This window comes from Tenrec ecaudatus, chromosome 12 (genome assembly GCF_050624435.1).
Source record: "Tenrec ecaudatus isolate mTenEca1 chromosome 12, mTenEca1.hap1, whole genome shotgun sequence".
NCBI classification, from domain to species: Eukaryota; Metazoa; Chordata; class Mammalia; order Afrosoricida; family Tenrecidae; genus Tenrec; species Tenrec ecaudatus.
In genome coordinates this window covers 43942579-43961363 of record NC_134541.1, presented here as the reverse complement: position 1 = coordinate 43961363, position 18785 = coordinate 43942579, and the positions used below count along the sequence as shown (strand labels likewise).

The 18785-nt window shown below is 42.4% G+C and overlaps 1 protein-coding gene across 2 annotated transcripts in view; it reads right to left on the bottom strand.

Moving 5' to 3' along the window:
- The window catches only part of BTBD3 (BTB domain containing 3), a 37763-nt gene extending 19787 nt beyond the window's left edge, over positions 1-17976 (bottom strand). The window contains exon 1 of one of the 2 annotated variants that reach the window (XM_075564003.1): positions 17839-17976. The gene's annotated coding sequence lies outside the window, so the exon portion shown is untranslated. Of the gene's footprint in view, positions 1-17141; positions 17280-17838 lie in introns of those variants that run through there. The other variant, XM_075564004.1, reaches the window with a different exon arrangement.
- Positions 17977-18785: the final 809 nt, after the last annotated feature.

Here is an 18785-nt window from a genome sequence, read left to right as displayed (position 1 = left end):
AGATGGCAAGTGTGTATAATGTGTTTCTGGTCAAATTAAGATAAAATAGTTGTCTCAAGAATAACCACTTGTGCACTAATCACATTAGCAGAAAGCTGTCACTTTTTTCATAGAAAATTCTGAGTACTTGAAAGAATAACTACTAGAGTATGTTTATTCAAACTTTGTGTTCGGCAGATATTTTCTCAAAAAATGAATACAGTAGTGACCTTGCTACTTCACGAAAAACGATGGTACACATTTATTGCTGATGTTAAAATTCAAGCCATCAAGCAAACATCCAAATTTTGGATACTTTGTAGCTCAGGCTTGACAGCTTCCCAATACTTAAGTCTATTCTGATAAGGTAGGTGGTGATGTTAAATGATTAGCTTTTTTGTACTGAATAAAGAAACAAGTCAACATTTGGGAGATTTGCATTGTTCGGTAAACAAATGGTTCTAATTATAATGCATTTACATTACAAAATTATGCATGGGCAAAAGAGCCATTTAAAATGCGAAATATACCAATAGATTTTAATATAACAGGAGTATGAAAATTTCACTGACATAGTTTTAGAATCCATGTGGCAATTAACCTTTAAAAAATACCACCTATCAAGTGTTAGTGAGGTATCGAAGAAAAATATCCACAATTATATAAAAAGGCTATTAAAGTGCATCATTTTCAAGCTACATATCTGTGTGGGGCCAAGGTTCCCTAATAGACATCAACAAAAACATATTTATTTTTATGTAAACACATCAATATTTAATTTTATTTTGCTTTTATTTCTACTCCAGTAGAGACTGATAAATAAAATGCCCATAAAATCGGAAGTTCTCTGGATTTCTGTGTAAGTTTATTAAGGGGTCAGACAAGGAGAGCAGTGAAAGGGGCTGAGGCACAGCATCACAAAGAGTTTAGATTTTATTGCAAATCTAAAGGTAAGTCCCTAGAGGAACGTAATTAAAAGGCTCTGTTAAAAAAAAAAAAGAAAACTCTATTAATAAGCAGTGCTTCGTTTCCACACGTATATGCTTTTTGGTTCACAATAGCCAGAGAAAAACAGTTTGATTTTCAACCCTTAATGGGGAAAAAAAAGCTAGGAGACCCACAAGAAAAAAGTGACAATTTCTAGTATGAAAATTAACAGTAGTCAAGGAGATTAAAAACTCCATTTGTTCTATGGCATTGTTTAGTATCTTGGAAGTGGCCCAACCTCAGATTGCGCACAGAATGTCGGGAACAATATCCTACCAATTGACATCCTCTCTGAGAATGTGCTAGAAAAATTTAATGCATTCTGAGTAGATAACTATCCCTAGAAATGTTACATAAATCAACAAGAAGCAAATCTCTGACGCAAATAAAATCTCTGACAACTTTTCACCTACATCACATCTCCTAGGAGAATTACAAGTAGCAATCTTTGCTATTGTTTCATACAAAGCCTGTTCGCCAAAGTTTAAATTCATTTCTTTCTTTTGGTTAAAAAGAGACTCAGAATCAAAACCTAAAACTCACTCCCAGAGTTGATTCCAACTCATATGACTCCAGGGGGCCAAGGCAGGACTGGCCCTGTGGGTTTCCAGGACTCTAACTCTGCAGGAGCCAAAAGCCCACGTTCTCCGATTGGCTGGTTTCCAATGCTGACCTTGGTCAAGCAGTCCAATATGTAACCCACAGAAGAGCAAATTAATACTCTCCGACATCTTTTATTGAAACTTCCTGATACATGTTGAAGGAGCAATGGTGGTGTGGTGGTGATGTGTTGGGGTGTTAATTATAAGGTCACCAGTTCAAAACCACCCCGTCCTTTAGGGCGATTATGAGTTGATAATGACTTGATAGCAATGAGATATAAGAACGCAGCCCTGGTGGCATATAGGTTATTCACTGGGCTGCTAACTGCAGTGTCAGCTGTTCAAAACCACCAACTGCTCGGTGGGAGAAAGGTTAAGACATGAAACTTTCTACCCTGTAAAGAGTTAAGTCTTGAAAACCCACAAGGGGAGTTCCGCCTTGTCCTTTAGGGTCATTATAAGTCAGAATCAACTGGATGGCAGTGAATTTTTAGTTATATACTTGGGAGTACCGCCCCCCCCCCCAAAATAAACCCAGAAAAAAGGTCCAGTGGGTGGAGCTTTCATACTACGTATTTTTTCCCGCTAGGTAAACACAGAGCAACTTGCTCTGAGTTAGTGCACCCAGTTACATCATCTGGGAAGGTTCTCTCTGGTCACAGTGATGGGAGGGAAATAGTTCATTTGGAGTTCGTTCTACCAGGTCAGACTGTTAATCAAGCTTTCTATTTAGAGGAAGGTTCTGAAAAGATTGCGTAACGGTGTGCAACAAAAAAGGCCTGATTTGTGGCAGATGGGGGACTGGTTTTGCCATGACAATGCACCGGGGCAAAAAACATCCTGCCTCTCTTGCCCTATGCACCTGTCCTCACTGCCTGTGACTTCTTTTTGTTTCTGCGAATGCAGAGGAACATGAAAAGACAACAATTTGACCGTGTAGAAGTGGTAAAGGAAAAAATGAGGGAGGCGCTGTCAGCCATCCAAACAGATGATTTTGAAGTCTTTCCAAGAATGGAATCACATTTGACAAATGTATTAAGTTTAATGGAGAAACTTTGCAGGTGATAAGGTTGTTTTGTAAAATATATAGATAGCTTTGATGAAAAACAATCCCTGGGTTTTTGTGGGGTACCCCCTCATATGTATACAGCATTTAACACCACACAATATTGAAACCTTACTATACACTATAATGAGGAGCCCTGGTGATGTGCTGTAAAGAGGTATAATCTCTGAAACGTGCAGGACTACTTCGACCGTGTCCTACAGAGTGGCTATAAGTCGGCATCAGCTGTGCGGGTGTGGGGTGGTTGTTGTTTGTGTTGGTTTAGTTTACACGCTGTAACGTACCATCAGTCTGTCGGTTGATTGCACCGTGGTGGCTTGCGTGTTGCCATGGTGCTGTGAGTTGGGTCACTGACATTTCAGAAAGCAGCAGGGTCACCATGGTGGGCAGGTTTCAGAGAAGCTCTCACACCAACGGAGACTAGAAAGGAAGACCTGATGATTTCCTTCAGCAGAAAGTCAGAAAGTCCGTGTAGATCTTTGCAATAGCACAGAAATGGCATGGGATCCAGTGCCAGAGGTGAGCCTCTCGGGTTGCAATGCATTCCAAATACAACCGGGGAAGAGCCGCCTCTACAAACCAGAGTCAGCCTTAACGATGAGGACAGAACAAAGCTTAGAACTCTTCATTTGCTAACGATCTTAATGTGGACTACAGGAAAATTGGAAATCATCAAAAATGAAATGGAATGTATACAGATCATTGTCCTCGGCATCAGTGAGGTGAAACAAGTGGGACTGACCATTTTAGATTGCACAATAATATGATCTACTATGTTAAGAATGACATAATTGCAGAGGTAAGATGCAGCGCCCACTGTCAAAAGGAACATTTCAAGATCTATCTTGATGTAGTAGGATACGATTCATACACCTAGAGGGCCGGCCAGTTTCTTCAACTATTATTCAAATTTACACACCAATCATTTATACCAAAGATGTAAACAACTAAAGATTTTTACCACCTTTTGCAGTCTGTAATTGATCAATCAAGATAAACTGATAATGTCTGGTGATTAGAATGTAAAAGAAACAATGAAGTATCAATATTTGGAAAATAGTACGCTGGTGAAAGAAATGAGTCCAGAGATCACATGACAGAATTTAAGACCAATCATTTATTCATTGAAAATACTTTTTAAGCAACATACAATGACTGTACACGTGTACCTCACTTACTAAAATACACAGGGTTCAAATTGGATACCTGTGTGGAAAGAGATGATGTTGAAGTACAACATCACCCCTTAACACAAGGTTAGGACTCAGTTGTAGAACAGACCATCAATTGGCCATATACAAGTTCAAGGTAAAGCTGAAGAACAGTAAAACAAGCTCACCATGAGAGCTTGCATACATCTCATTTTAATGTAGAGTCCACCTCAAGAATAGATCTGATGCTGGACAGTCACTGAGGACGAGATGAATTGGGGGCGGATATCAAGGACTACGTTAATGAAGAAAGCAAAAGGACATTTAAAACATAAAAAAGAAAAGATCCAATGATTAACAGAAGAGCCTCTGAAACTTTCTCTTGAAAGTAGAGAAGCTAAGGTGGATAAAATAAAAGATGAATTAAAAGGACGACTCAAGAACATAAAGTATTATGATGAAAAGACCTGGCAGGAGAAAACCAAGAGAAGAAAACAATCCGCAAGTCTCAAACTGAAAGAAATGACGGAAAAGTTCAAGCAGCAAAAATGACAAAACACTGAACGATGTTGAGCGTCGAGAAGACGGAAAGAATGCAGTTACTATTCCAATATGAACTGGTCAACATTCCATGTCTTCAGGAAGTAGCATTTAATCAAGAACCAAACATACTAGAAGTCTAAGCAGCACTGAAAGGATTAATAAAACAGAAAAAAGTTCTAAGAGTTATGGAATCTCACCTGAGATCTTTCAACAAGTGGATGGAACACTGGAACCACGTACTACTCTACGCCAGTAAATTCAAAGACAGGTCGCCTGGCCAGCTGGCTGAAAGAGATGATCCTTCCAATTCCAAAGAAAGGTGGTCAATTTCAAAGAAAGGTGGTCCAACACAATACACAAATAATTGAACAGGGGCATATGGCAAGTGAAATTTTCCAGACTAGATTTCAAAAGTGGTTGCCAAAATACAACAGGAAATTCAAACCAGATTCAGGCAAGTACACAAAATAAGGTGTATCACATATCATTGCTGGTCAGATGGATCTTGATTGAAAGGAGAGAATACCAAAGTGATATTTACTTGTATTTTGCTGACAATGCAAAGGCATTCAACTATGTAGATCATACAAATTGTGGGCAACATTATGGAAAGACAGAATTCCAGCGAATTTAACTGTGCCTACAGAACATGTACAAAGACCAAGAATAAAGTGTTACACCATAGTCTAAAACCAAGAAAGGTACAGGGAAAGTTTATATTGTACAAAAATATATCACGATATTCCGTCTGTACGCTGAGCAAATAATCTGAGAAGCTGGACTAGATGAAGAAGAACAGGGCATCAGAATCAGAGGAGGCTCATTCACACCCTCCGAGTATGCAGATCAAAACCTTGTTTGTTACAAGTGCACAGGACCTAAAGCACTTACTGATGAAGATCAAAGACTGTAGTAATGAGTATGGAGTGTGCTTAACAAAGAAAACAAAAATCCCCTCATGACTGGGCGATAAACCAACATAATAAATAACGGTAAGACTGATGTGGGGAAGGATTTCATTTTACTCAGATCAAAAAATTCAGATGACCTATTACGCTGGGCAAATCTGCTGCAAAATCTCTCTTCAGAATGGAAAAAACAAAGATACCATTTGGGGACTGAGGTCTGTCTGACCGAACCATGTTTTGGTGACCTCTTATGCAGGAAAAAGCTGTGCAATGAATAAGAAAGGCCAAAGGAGGATTGACGTCATTGAATTATGGTTCTGGCAAAAAATATGAGCATATACCATGTCCTGCCCGAAGAATAAGTACCGTGTACTGCCAGAAGGATGTGTCTTGCAGAAAGTACAGTCAGAATGCTTCTTAGAAGTTAGGAAGGCAAGGCTTCCTCCACGTGTTATCAGGAGGGAATAGACCCTGGTGAATGCTATCATGCTGGCCAGAGGGTCAGCGGAAAAGATGACCTTCAACAAATTGATGATACGGTGGCTGCAGTCCCAGGCTCAAACACCGTGACGTCTATGGTGAGGAAGGCAGTGGACTTGGCAATGTTTCACCTTGTTATACGTAGGGGCATTGTAAGTAAACACTGAGCCAACAACACACAGTAATATGAAGTCCCAGTGGAGCCCTGCTGGAACAGTGGTTCCACGTTGGGTTGCAATCCACAATGCCAGGAGAAAGCCAGGGCTTTCCACTCCAGTAAAGCGTATGGTCTCAGAAACTCCCAGGGCAGCTCTAAGGGTTGCTAGTTGTCAGCATGCACTTGGTGGCCCAGAGGGAAGGAGTGTGTTCAAATACATGTAAGTGTTTAGCTCCCATAAGGCTGGTAGTTGGAATCCACCCAGAGGTTCCTTAGAAGAAAACTTAATCCTTCCATTAACCAGCAATCTCTTGGTAAAAGGCTATCCAACAACTGGACCCGAGCTTCAAGCACTTCCGCACCCCATCTCCCAACATCCAAGAGGGTGGGCCAGGAAACCACACTAAAGGAAGGAGCATTCTGGGGTCTCAGTACTGGGGCCTCTAGGGTGGGAGGTAGTCTGTAAGAGAAGCAAGAGTTTTGACAACTGTTTGGAGGCTTCCTGAAATTGCACTTGGAGCAGAATGAGGTGTTTCTGGGTAGCATCTCAATGTTTTTAATACTGGTGATAAGATTATTTGGGAAAGAGATGTCAGCGGTAAGCCTAATTTAAAATTTTAATCATTTTTCAGATGTTCTGGGAGTGTACATGCCACACCCCTCTGCATATGTACAAGTGATCTAATTTTATTATATTTGAATTTTCACTAAATTTCCCATGTATAGACAGGTGGTAGTCTGCATGCATAAGCCCTTGGGTATCCACAAGACCTTAAAGTGTACTAATAGCTGAAGGCTAAATCAACCCCCCTCCCATAGAGTAAGTAAGCGAGACATATCACTTTCAAAGAAAACTAGATAGATGAAATGAAGCAAGGGAAAAAAAAGAAAGAAAAAGAAAAAAACAGTATACAGCTATTAAAAACAAGATGTTTTCCAACCAGGCTATTCTTAATTGCCTAAACTAAGGGAATTCTTGTGGCTCAACAGCAGAATGGTAAGCCATGCTTTTGATTCAGCTTTAGCCAAGAGGATGAAATTCAATGTAAAATAATTTTTTATCAGTGCTATTTTCAAAAGAATTAGTCTTCAGAAGAACCAGTAATACATATAACTTTAAGAATCCACTTCAAAGACAAGACAAGTTTGTCAAGTGGGATGCATTTAAACCAACTGTGCTTATGAAATTGTATTTCTAATATGCAGCATGGTGGTGGTGGTGGCATTACCTGTCGTTGAGTAGCCCACCCACGATCCCCAGCCCTGAGTAAAGGAAAACCCACAGACAATGGAGCAAGACTGCTCGGCCGCAGCTATCCCTACGATCAGCTGTGGTTTGAATCTTGGTGATCCACTGACAGGTGGGTAGTATCTGCAGATGAGAAGTATTTGTAGCAAAGATATTTATATTCTCTCATTGAATGTGGGTACTGCTCATGCTTCATATACTATTAAAGAGGAATTAGCAGAGATAAAAACTATCACTTAGCAACTAGATACGCTTTGAGAGAGAAAAAAAGAATGCATATATTGAAAGAATGTTTTCATATTTCAGAACCAGATATTGGCTGTGAAATAGGTGCAGCAGCACCACATGAGCCTATCTAAGTCCAGGGGCGGTAGAGGTGGGTATGAGAATCACAATCAGCCTAAGGGTGCTCCCTACAAGGGGATCAGATGCCCCCTCTCTAATCATGTTTCTCGTTCTGAAACTAATCAAGCTTTCCTGGCATCTCTACTTCTCTGATGGGTTTTGGTAATCCATTGCAATGGCTATACAGAACTCACAGATCACACTTACAGCTAACTGGCTCATTAAGAAAGCAATGGGGTACAACTCAGGATCAGCAACAAGCTACAACACAGAAGCCAGAGGCACACAGGCCTCCCCCACCCCCCAAAGAGGAGAAAGCATGCCTTCCTGCATCAGGGTAGGACAGTGCACTCTGCTTCTCGCAGCTCTAGGCCTGCAAACCCTGCTCTATTATGCAGGCCCCTCTCTTGGCCCTTTCAAGGCAAGCTGCTCTTAGCCCTGTGGTCTGTCATCGAATCTGCCACAGGCCCACTTTCTGGCTTCTCTTGGTCTTCAAAGACCAGTCCTTGATCCATCTTAAGGCCCTTTAAATAAAGTTTCACACACACACACACACACACACACACACACACCCCACCCCCCACCCACCCTCCCTCCTTTCTTCTGCTTCTCTCCCACTTCTTTCTGTTTCAAAGGCTTCTGTGGACTTGGCTGCTTATAGAGGAGGGTATCCCCCAAAACCATAATTTTTTCAAGCTATGTATTTAAATGTTTTCACTAAACAAGCTTATCACCTTCAAAGAACTCTCCATTACACTTAATACATTTGTTAAATCTGCGATTCCATTCTTCATAACATTGTGGAAACTCATCTGTTTGGATGGCTGATAGCATACCCCTCGTTTTTTTCTTCACCTCCTGTATGTCATCAAATTGCTGTCCTTTCATGTCTCTCTGCACTCTCGGAAACAAAAAGAAGTCACAGGGAGCAAGGTCAGGCGCGTGGGACATGAGAAGCATGCAGTTTTTTCCCCAAATGCTGGCATGTTGAGATGGCTGTGTGAGCAGGTGCATTGTCATGGTGGGAAAACCAGCCCCCTTCTGCCACAAATCGTAAGATATGAAAATTATAATTTATAATTTACCAAGGGTTCATGAGGGTGGGAAAAAACTGGGAAACTGATACCAAGGGCTCAAGTAGAAAGAAAATGTTTTGAAAAGGATGATGGCAACATATGTACAAATGTGCTTGACACAATGGATGTAGGGACTGTTATAAATAGTCAGTGCCCCCAATAAAATGACAGAAACACAAAACAAAACAGTAAGAGTACATCCCTGATATTTACCAGGGACCACAGCCATAAAAGTATTTTGAAAAACTCCCAGGAGATTCCACAACCCACTAGTTGGTTAAACACTGCACTACAAAAAACCAAGGGAGTTCAGAATACAATTGACATCATTCAAACGTGAACACCAGCAACTGGCTAGGAATTCTTGAGCTAATAAATGACCTGGTCCTCTATACTGCGTCAATTTGGCCCTGTACAGAATGTCTCTTATTTAATTGTCATAATCACTCTGTGTATTATTATCTGCACTAAGTCACTACATGTTCTGGAACGTCTCCATTGTGTACTGGTAGCTACATCATCAGTGTTAGAGCCACAAATCTACAAGCTCCCAAGCCCAAAAGACTCTGCATATTTAGTTTTATGGTTTTTTAACGGAGAAGGCAGAGTATGTTTACTCATCCAGAAGCTATTCACTGAGCACGGCTATACTGCTCTAGGTGCTTGAGGCACACAAATGAAGTACTTGCCTTGTGTTGAGAGAGGCAATTCACAGTCAATTCTATAGGAAGAGAAGGTAATTGAGGTTAGTTGAGGGAGGTAGTCAAAAGGGAGAGAGAACACTATAAAATGGATACAGGGGTTCAGCTTGCAATTAGCTACAGTGCAAACCTCACTGGCAAAGATATTTTAGGTAAGACTTGTGGGAGGTGTTAGGATTTTGATCATGAATGTATGTGTAGGAGTGGAGTGGGCATACTACAAATCTGCCATCATCAAGTCGATGCTGACTCACAACGACTCTATAGCAACCCCATAAAGGCGGCGGGGGGGGGGGGGGGGAGGGGAAGGGGGACCACCACGGCAAAGGCATAAAAGCAGGAATGTGACTCAGATGTTCAAGATCTAGATAGAAGTTCAGGACAGCTAAAATGGAAAGACAAGTGGTGGGGGGAGCCAGAGTTGGTAAAAAAAAAAAAAAACAGATTGAACGGTGCTTTGTGAATCATAAGGAATCTATCTAGCTTTTATTCTGGTTGATCTTTGAAAATATTGGAGGGTTTTAAAAATGACTTCACTCGTTAAAAGACCACTTTGGTTTTTATGTTGATAACAAGTTAAAGGAAGCCAAGGAAGGAGAGATGAGACAGTTAGTTCACTCACCAGGGTGTCACGGCAATGGTCCAAGCTGGAGACGCTAGAGCCTAGGAGAAAAGTGGTACAAGTGGCTGCCTCTGAGCAAAGGCAAGATTGTTCATTCTGAATATGTGAGGGGGTTTCAAGTTCATGGAGGGAAACAGATGGAAAAAATAACGGAGTTATTCACAACACTTTTTGACCCCGCCTTGTAGGTCCACAGAACTTGATGACAGCCAGGATATGGAGTAAGAGAAAAGGAGCAGAGCTGGGATACCTGAAACACTCTGGCTTGAATAACCAGGTAAATGGAGCGATCATGCACCTAAGTGGGCAGGCTGTGGGTGAAGTATGTTTTCCTTGGAAGGTCAGACTGCAGGTGAAGTCCTAGTAAAATGGAGATATCTTTTACAAATTAGTTAAAAATAAGAAGAAGCTAGAGGAGTCAGGAGTTAAAGAGATATGTCTGAGCTGGAAATAGGCATTTGGGAGTCCTCAGTAGCTACAAGATAGTCTATGGAAGCTGAGAACTTTGTGACAAGATTCACACAAAGGTTGAGCCCTGGGAAACTGTAAACTAAACTTTGGTAAGTAAAGAAAAGTTTTTGGGAAAATAAAAAGTAGGCCAGTGATGCAGAAGAAACGCAAGCAGTGTTACCAAGGAGAGGAAATGCCCATTTTCAGCAAGTGCTACCAGCAGGTGAAGAAGATGAGTTGGATTTATCAACTTGGGAATATTTTCAAAAAGCTCTTGTAACTGTCCCACCCAAGACATGATTATGCCCCGAATATGATGTTATACTTAATCTTCTAATGATGTGGATTGTTTTTGTAAAGCATTATCCACCAGGATGAGTTTACATCAACTTAGTATTTGAGAATCACATCAGCAGAGTAACTAAGAAATAATGCGATAAACTGCAGATACAAAGGTCATTTGTTAACATTCAATTTTATTTTCTCAAACACAACCGAAATAATACCTGTAGGGAAGTTGGAAATAAAGGATAGAATCCTGTTGTCCTGTTAAAGAACTATAGGACAGCAATAGCTAATATGGCACCACTGCTTATCCTATGAAAATACAGAGCACGAGTTTGCACAGTATTGCCATGACTGCTTGGTAATAGTCTAAAAGCACTTTCCAACACTCCAGTTATAAGTCTAGTGCAACCTGCCATAAGACCTCAATAAAAGGTGTAATTGTTACAAAGAAGTAGATACACGTATCATTATCAATATGTAACGAGGAAACTCAAGAGATACACTGCAAAGCTCTTAGAACAAGAGCTGGCTATAAAATGAACATACAAAAAGAATCAAATTACTTTCCCAAACCAGCAACAGCCAGTCTGAAGAGGCCGTCACAGTAACAACAAAATACACACCGAAGGAGCCTAACAAGAAAGGGAAACACTTAGAGAGGCTGCTAACACTCAGCGGAGGGGCCTAAAGCAGCAGAACCACCTTTCATTCGCCTTAAGAGGAGCGATAGCCTCCAGACTGCGTCCATTGACAAGAGACCAAGACGCAGCTCGGCTTTTCCGTTTTAAGCATTCATCTGAAGAGTGTTCCACCTCAGCTGGCAGATTTAACACATGTATCTGATTATCCTGCTAAGGCGAGAGCAGAGAGATCTTTCTAGAAGAGGGAGCCCAAGGACATGAAGAACTGGAGCTTACAACAGATCAATACATGGAAACAAATGGACAAGTGGCAACTACTTTTACACTCAGATCAAAAACAGCAGACTTAAACCAGGGAAAGAGAAGAAGCATGCCAGTTTGTTCAGAATTCAGAAAAACTCAGAAGCCGTGGGTAAAGCAGGATGAAAGATGAAGAGTCTGCTGCCACAAAGACGGACAGCTTTGAAAACCCTGCACGGAGCTGCTATGAATTGGAATCCAGTGGATGGGAACGGGTTGAGTTTTGTTTTGTTTTAAAGATGTGAGTGAGTGAGTGAGTGAGTGAGTGAGTTTTAAAGGTCTTTTCATGTTTCCCTCACCGCCTTACCTAAGGCCACTGGCCAACCATCCCAAAGCCCAGCATGTTTGGAGATGTGTTCTCAGAAGACAAACTGCAAAACAACCCCACTGCTATTGGGTTTATTGAATGGGACAGACAGAACACTACCCAGGGATTCCAGGCTGACAAATTCAAACTTTCTAACCTACTGTGCTACCTACCAAATCTTCTTGGGTGAAGAAAGAACAGATCAAAGGACTGAGAGCAAAGGGCCTTGCCTTGTTACAAGTGCCTCTTACATGAATATAAAGTCAATGAAAAACATTTTTCCATGAACGTTTTGAAACCCCCTAGTTTTCATCTGTACAAAAGACAAACACACTTTTACAGATAAATGAAAACCGCAGAAAAACAGATATGGCATTAAGAATAGAGATCAATGCAGATAACCAAAACTAAACTCACTGCCATTGAGTGGATTCCAACTCCTAACAGCCCTGAAGGGCAGGGAGGAACTGGAGCGCTACAGGAATAGAAAACCTCACCTTTCTCCTGGGAGCAGCCGGTAGTTTCAAACTGTTGACCTCGAAGTTAGCGACCGAACATGTGACCCACTATGCCACCAGAGCTCCTAAAGTAAAGATGGTAAGATCCCAAACAGAAACAGACCCAAAGATAATGTGTGAGTCTGGGTACTTTAGAGAAACAAATCCACAGAAACTCATATATAAGAGAGTTTCATATAAAGGGTAAGTGAACATCCAGAAAACATCCCAACCCAGTGCTGCCCAAGCCCACAAGTCCAACATTAACCCATAATTCCAACACCAATCCACAAAGTCCTCCTCCATCTCACAAAACAGACACAACAATGCCGACTGCAGGAGGAAAGCCGAGTCAGTGATCATGTAAGCATCTCAGTGCTGGTAGAAATCTCCACCCAGCTGCTCCAGCACTCAGGGCTGCATCAGGGTAGGTTCATGGGGGCTTCTACTTGGGGATGTCTTGCAGGAAGTGAGTCTTGCCCACTGAAGCAGGGAATTGGCTAAGGCTGCTGCACCCTGGTCCGACCATCACAAAGCAAGAGGCCCCAAAACTAGAAAAACGAGGCTCACGGAGCCATTTATCGCTCTGCCCTTCAATTAACCCCACATGTGTTTATCGGCCAGGTTGGCACAATCAACTAACTACCTCAGGTAATAAAGATTTTAAAGTACAAATAGAGAAAGGCCAAAACCTAGGAGGAAAGGATGGACTACCAGATGGAGCTGGAAATGGCTAATTGGGGAAGGAAAAGGTTTGAGGTCAATTCATATCCACTGATGAAACAAAATTAAATGTAAACGGCAAACATATTCCCCATCATTTGTTTCATTTATTACTTCATCTCCGGCCTAAGTATAAATGTTTACAAGGAAAAAGCACAAAGGAAAAAGAACACACCTGCCTGCACACATAAAAACAAAAATATTTTGTTGCTCAGAATATACTAGAAAGGAAATTAAAACACAAAAAATAGGCTGGGGGAAGGGGATCACTATGAATACAATAAATGGATAAAATGCTTTATACAAAACAGCTGTTTCAAATCAGAGAAATACAATTTTTTAAAAGAATAAACTAGGTAAAGTATCTGAGTAACTATTAAAATGAAAACAAAAGACTCAATTTATAAAATGTATATATTAAAATTAAATTACATTTTAATAAAAATTAGGAAAGACTAAACAAAGGACTTGTGGGAATGGTATGGAAAATATGTTACAGCATGAGTAATATGGCAACATACTTCAAGGGTCATAAAAAGAATTTACCCCTACCCCCAAGAATGCTACCACAAATAAATCTTGTTTGTGCAAACAGGCGATCCTGAGACTTTCGGCTGTCAAATAGCTTCAAAGGACATCTTATTTTGATTTTTGCCTTCTTACCCAGGAAATAAAATATTAACTGTATAACTTCCTGACCAAACCTTGCCATACCTTTTCACCCCAAATTCTTCGTTCTTTCTTGTCAAAGCCGGGCTTACTTAAATTTCAGAAAATATCATGGCTGCTGGTGGGTGAAGGGCTAGGGACTCCCTAGTGACCAGATTATCAAACTGATTTCAGTGAAAGAAGGTCAGAATTCATGAAGTCTCAATGTGACTGGCTTTTAGCTTGGGGGAGGGAACTGTGAAAATTAGTGATCATATTTACATATGGAGTAATTGCTCCGAATAAACCCTACGCTTCAACTTCTTTTGAGGACTGATGATTTTTAACACAGTGAAGAGCGTCTAGCCAACTCTGCCTGTTCATCTGTTACCTGGAGCCAACTTTCTTTAGTTCACTCTGTTGGGGCTTTTTGACACCCACACCCCCCCCCCACACACACACACCCACCACCACCCCCTCCCTCCCTCCCTCCCACGTAAATTTTCAACTTCTAAAAATGGAAATAATGTGTGAAACTATAGGAAAGAAGTTTGGGATAGCCACCATTGCAAATCTTACTTTCAAAAAAAGACTTAAAGATCTAGAAAACGCTCGTGATATAATGTAAAGTGAAAGTGCAGTATTTGAAACATGAAGATAAAATTAAAGTGACAATTTTTGTTCAAAGTATTTCCATACACACTTAAAAAGTTCTATGGAAGCACAGTTTTTGCATTAGAAATTGTGCATTTCTAGGCAACATACTTGCAGAGTCATAAAAAGGATTTTCCCCTGCCCCCAAGAATGCTACTGCAAATAAATCTTGTTGGTGCAAACAGACTTTCAGCTGTCAAATAACTTAAAGACATCTTACTTTCACATGAATAAATGTGACTTTTATTTTATTTTCCTGAGAAATTCCAAAGATGCCAATAATAGGAACAACTAATTCTTATTTTATGATGTTTAAAAACCATTTTTAAAAAGTAGTAATTCCAACTCTAATTTGGGGAGAGAAGGAGATAGCAGTACTTACACATCAGTACACTTTCAAAGTATCTATTACTGACTATGGCAGAGACACACTAAATTGAAAAAAATTAACATTCAAATTTTAAAAGTCTGGTGGTAAAAGGTTAAGATTGGGGGGAGAGTCACCATATTAGCATCACAAGACCCTTCAAATAAGGTTTTCGGTATGTCCCATAGAGTGAAATGAGAAAGAGAATTGGTTTAACAGAATTTGTTTGGTCTCACAGCTTACTGAAATTTAATTAGCATATTACTGAGGACATAATAGTAAGGGAACCTCAACTCTCAACAGTCAATCACTGGAAGTACAGACATTTTGGAATGATGGAATTCTGACGATTGCTTACACGGTAAAGTTTGAAAGGCTTATGTAAAAGAAAGAAAAAATGCCCAAGACACTTAAATGACATATTGCTACTACCTTATTCAGAAGCAGTTCTAGCAAGGCAAAATGACATTCAATAGTTATAAAATATGTATTCGGTATGAAAGAATGACCAATAATTAAAACTGATGTATGTTTGATTGTGTTTGTTGGGACAGGTAAGGGTTAGGCAAAGTTGTAGACTAAAAAGTGATTCCTTTGTTTCAAAAGTATAGCACACTATGCTTTTTTGTTGTAATTTCTAGCACTTTCTGGGACCTAAACTATTTAAAAGCTGATAACTACCTTTTCTATCATAAGTTATGAAAACTTTCTTAGCATATGTAGTTATAAACTGAATGTAACTTATTAAAACCAGTCTTGTCTCCTCCTCCACCCCACCCCACCCCCCACCACCAAGTGATTCACACACCCTAGTGCTGCATATTTGGATCTGTTGCATTGGAGATTTAAAATTATTATTTAATCATTGCATCTGTTTGTGATGCAGGTTGCGCATGGGATGTTTTAAAAGCTTCCGTTGGATTGTTTTGTGTAGCCTGTTTGAAAACTATTGTATTACATTTTAAATTCCTTAAAAAGTAAAATATAATCCTTTTAAAAATGGAAAACATAAATCTCTAAAGTTAGAGAGATGATGCATACAGCTCTTACACTGGTGTATCCCAAAGGAAAACTTTAAAAACTACTTATGCACCTCATTTTGAAAACTGGTTATGCAAGTTCTCAGTGCACAGTCAGGGAAATAATGAATCTTCAGGGCAACACAACACAACTGCAGGATCGCCCTCCCAAAAAAACAATCAAACTCACTACCTTTGAATCACTCTGACTCAAAGGATCCCACAAGACCGGTTAGGAACCCTGTGGGTTTCTGAGACTCTAACTCTTTACAAGAGTTTCAAGTCTCCTCTTTCTCCCAATCAGTCAGTGGCTGGGGGGTTTGAACTGCTGATCTTAGGGTTAGCAGCCCAATGTTAACCAGGGGGTAGGCACAGTGGCTACACAGGAACAGTTCTTCTCAGTCCTTTAGGGTCTGAGTAGGAACTGACTGGGCGGCAGCCATCACCTTATTCAACTGCATTTAGTAAGTAATTCAGTAATTGCCTTAGAAAGCAAGCCTGGAACTGAATGAGCTCACCTCACCTGTACAGAGGCCAAGAGCCGACACGTGATTCAAACCCTCAGAACAGGAAGAGTCCAATTTAGAAATCCAATGGGAGGAGGACCAGCCCACTTCCCCTGAGGGACTCGTTGCTATGGAAACCCCCAGTAACCCTTTCAGAGCCAGTAGCTTTGGGGAAGGGATCGTCTTTGAAGCTAGAAGAGGGTTAAAAGAAGTTGGCTAGGTAAAGGTTGAAAGAAGGTGAAAGCCCTAAACTTTGGCAGTTAAGTCAGAGAAAGTGAGTTTTGGAAATCCCAACAGAATTTAAAACAATATTCTGGAAGCGACAATCTTTTCGTGGTGCAGCTCAAGTTTAACGCGTAGGAAATGCTTCCCTTTCTCTCCTTGTGAAACAGAACACCCTTTGTGAGTGGTTGTCTATGGAAAAACGAAGCTGGAGTTTCATACCAAACTGAATGTAACTTTATTAAACTAGTCTAGTCTTAGCCCCACCGCCCCACTTTTCAAGCCATTCCTACACACTGCTGCACGTTACAATCTGTTGCAATGGAGATTTTAAATTTAAACATTTTTTTACAAAATCGATTCAATCTGTATGGGATGCAGGTTCCACATGGGCCGTTTTCAAAGCTCCCCAGAGCGACGTACTGTTTTGTGTAGCCATGTTTGAGTACTATATTACATGATCTTGGGAAGTGGCGGGGAGTTTAAAAGAAAATAAAGTACAATTACATCCATGTCTCTTGCAGACTTCTCCAACCACCTGAGACAAGAGATTGCTTGAAAAAGAAAAGCCGGGGATGCCTAACAATATTTTTAAATTAAAAAAAAAGTTAAGTACAAGTCTTTCTTTCCCGAGAAAGCAAGCACCTTCTTACCAGTACACCCAACGTCTACCTAGTATTTTTAGAAGCTGAGCCGCGAAAGCCGCCCTCTCAGAAGTTGGACAACCAGCTCCAGAACCACAAGGCACCCGACTCCGGAGCGCACCCACCGTCCCTGCGGGGGTCCGGCCGGGACTGAGCAGAGTAAGCCCCCGAGGTCCAAGTTCACAGCCCCCACCAGAGCCCCGCCCCCGAGGCCCCGCCCCAATAAAGTTACTCCGGGCAAGTTTGCCCCGCTTCCCACCGCGCGCCTCCCCAGGAGAGGGGCGCGGCCCCCACCACCTGCTCAGCCCCCAGGCTGCAGGGCTGCACCCTGCATCCAGACTCGCACCCGCCACACGAGCGGCAGGGGCCGCAGGCACCCAGCGCTCGGGCCCACCAGCCCCCTCCCGAGCCCCGCGGCCGCCGCGCGCCCCGCTCCCGGCCAGGGGCGGCCGGACTCCAGCGCGAGCCCAGCGCGCGGCGCTTGCAATTCCCTTGGGAGGCTCGCCCGCGCGGCCGGCGCCGGCGGACCTCGCGCTCGGGACTCGCGTTCCCGGCATCCCCGGGCCCGAGGCCGGCCCTCGAACCCCCGGCGGGCCCTGCCCCGGCGCGCTGGACGGCTCCGGCCAAAGGCCGAGCGCGCGCCTCTGCCCGGGCGGCCCCGCGCTGCGCACGCGCGGAGACGCTGGCCCCCGGCCCCGGCACTCACCGGCGCCGCGGCCGCAACCCACTCGCCTCGCCGCTCACTGCTCCAGCCCGGCGCCCGCTCCTGCAGCCCCGGCCCGGGCACTCGGGGATCCGGCGCCCGGCGGGCTCGGCGGGGACATGCACGCAGGGCACGCTCGGCGGGGCCGCGCGCGCGCTCCAGCCCTGAAAGGGGCGGGACTGCCAGGGCGGCGTGCCCGCAGGCGGCCTTGGACACGACACGGGGCATGCGCAGTGTCCGCCTTTCCCTGAGGTCTGCCTGTGGAGCGGAGGGGAAGGAACTTAAATTCTTGGAAGACGGGAAAATGGAGCGCACCAGTCCTCCACCTTTAATCCGCTTCGCCCTTACCGCACGAGATGCAGTTTTCTTCTTCGGTTCACTGACTGGTTCATGTGTGAAATATTTATTGAACACCTTTAGCAGTGCTGGTGGGCAAGATACAGGCCATCCTTGGGGAAGGAGGACATTTGTCTGGCTTGGAGGCCCCTTACCAGCAAGGATTCCAGCCCACTCCTGGAACAGATAAAGTAGACAGGCGGAGATCCCACCATCTTACACACTTAAGGAGATGCCAATGGCCGGTGTATTTGAGGAGGGGACTTTGAGAAACTAGAAGTTAGAAGAAAAGCTCACCTAGACAGGAAGGTGACCACCCATAAAAGTCCCCATAGCAAAGACAAAAAGAATGTAGGAGCTCCTGGCACCTGATTAACATGAGCGCATTTTGAATCATGAAAAAGAGGGGGGCCGAAGGGATGTGGTTGAAACTTGTGTGAGAACAATCCTTAATGTTTAGCCCAAATGTTCAGCAATATTCATGGATTTGGAAGTGAAAGGTTTTGATCTGATTCAATGTAGAATTTAGAAACATAAAATGAAGTCTGAAAAGACTTGAAAGGCTATACTGTACACTTCGGATGAGAAGTAAGAGGGAATTCGATCGTTGGCAT